Genomic DNA, 2,028 nt, shown 5'->3' on the forward strand with positions numbered 1-2,028 from the left:
GTGTGGTGTGACATCTATTAATTGAAAAAAAACACAAGTAAGGACATTGCAATAATAAATATTAAGGAAGCTTAATTTCAACAAAAAACGTAGATGTTAATTCTGTGAGCATAATTTTTGGCAAAAAAAAAAGTGAGGAGGTTATATTTTTTTCTCTATTCTTTACCATTGATTATAGCAAAGTTTTATTAACTCACCACACAATAAATACAAAGGGAAAAGATAGAAAGAAGAGGAAAAAAAGGAATGCCTTCAACTACTCAGCGATTGAGTACATTATCAACCCTCTCACCTTGCTTGCTCCTACTAGAAAGAAAAGATACATTAAGACTAGTTCAACTTTCTCTAAAAATCAGATTCAGTTTACACACACACACACACACATACACGCACACACAAAATACACATATGTCCTAAATTTTCCAGGATTTTTTACTACATTAGAGATTATAAGCATAATTATTTTATAGGCTTATTATATTAATGATCATTTTTATTATTACCTTAATTTTTTTCCATTCTACTAGTGATTTTAGAGCACATACACATATATAAATGTATACCTACTGACATAGTTCTACATGTGAATATATTTAAGATATACGTACCATGCTTAATATAGAAAGCATTCGAGTGGGTGAATTAATTATTTGTAATCTTACCACAAAATTTCAGACATATTTATTTTTCTTTTTGTCTTTGAGGAGACAAACCCATTTTATTGTCTATCGTGTTATATAAAAATCTAGAAATAATGGATTTGTACAGAAAAAACAAATGATAATAAATGGGAGCACAAAAGAAATAATTTAAATTTGCTATTTTTCCCGGTGGTGATAGGATGACAACCATTTTAAAGCACGTGTCTGGCTTCAGGTTAGGATTTGATCACCGGCCAAAGCCGGCCATAAAACTATGGCTTTCAGAGTCTATCCGTTCTACTGGCTCTTCACAGAACTTCTGAGGTCTTCAAGAAAAGTCATGTACTCCTGCTCCTCCAGGGCTGTGCTGAGCTCCATTAGCTTATCGGCAAACGTGTTGGCCACCCCTCCATTCACAAGGATCCATTAGGTGGTCATATAAGGCCGAGTCCAGGGAACCTGTGTTGAGTGTAAAATTAGTGTCCTTTCATTGAGACTCCCCACTGGACTGAAAGTTACTTCAGTCTGATAGAGAAAAGGTCACTCTCAACCTCCTCTCCCACCCTCATCCTCTGGGTAGTGACAGTCCAGCACAACGGCCTTCTTGCCACCATTCTTTATAACTGGGACCACGAAATTGGGAGGTTATGCCAATTCACGCTCCTGTTCTCCAACTTGCTGCCCTTTTTCGAGGGTTCTTCCTTACCATCAAGTGTCGATGGGATGCTGTTGTTAATGTTGAAAGTGACAGCGATCTTTCCCCGGCAACTTTTCCCACTGATTTAGCTTCTGTCCCATTTAACTGCCGCTCCCATCCTCCAGACATCTTAGGGAGGGTTTTATGCTTCTGGATTTTCCTTTCCTCTTCAATTTCATCATTCAGGATATCAATAGTCTCCTTCGGTGTGCTGCGCGCCACAGCCACAGGGGCAGGACCTGCGAGGCCGCAGGAGGCCAGGCCATCTCCGGGACCCCAGGGACCCCGTGGGCACGCCGAGCAGCACCAAGGGCGGGGTGCACGGCCTGGGCTACGGCTGCAGGAGCTGCCGGAAGGGCGAGGCGGGGGGTTATTTTTCTATTTCATTTTGATTATGACTATAAAATACAAAATCAATGCATTCTTAAAAAGTGCTATAATGTAAAAATCATAAATATACAAAACACGAAGAATCAGCATGTAGTTTGTATTTAGAATTATTATGCAGTTAATATTAGCAGTGTTAAACGTGAATTTAATAGAAATGAGCATAATCCAGTTTATTGTGATATAATCTCTTTAGGTGAATTACAGTCTCCACATTTGTAGATTAGCTATTTTTGAAATGTATTGTATAAGATAGCACAGAGTATGTGATGGCATAAGAGTAGATGCATGTTGAATCTTCCA

The 2,028-nt window shown here is 38.6% G+C and overlaps 1 pseudogene; it reads right to left on the minus strand.

The window, feature by feature from the left end:
* Positions 1–938: 938 nt before the first annotated feature.
* On the minus strand, positions 939–1,705 carry LOC100581588 (annotated as a pseudogene).
* Positions 1,706–2,028: the final 323 nt, after the last annotated feature.

This window comes from Nomascus leucogenys, chromosome 25 (assembly GCF_006542625.1).
Source record: "Nomascus leucogenys isolate Asia chromosome 25, Asia_NLE_v1, whole genome shotgun sequence".
Taxonomy (NCBI): Eukaryota; Metazoa; Chordata; class Mammalia; order Primates; family Hylobatidae; genus Nomascus; species Nomascus leucogenys.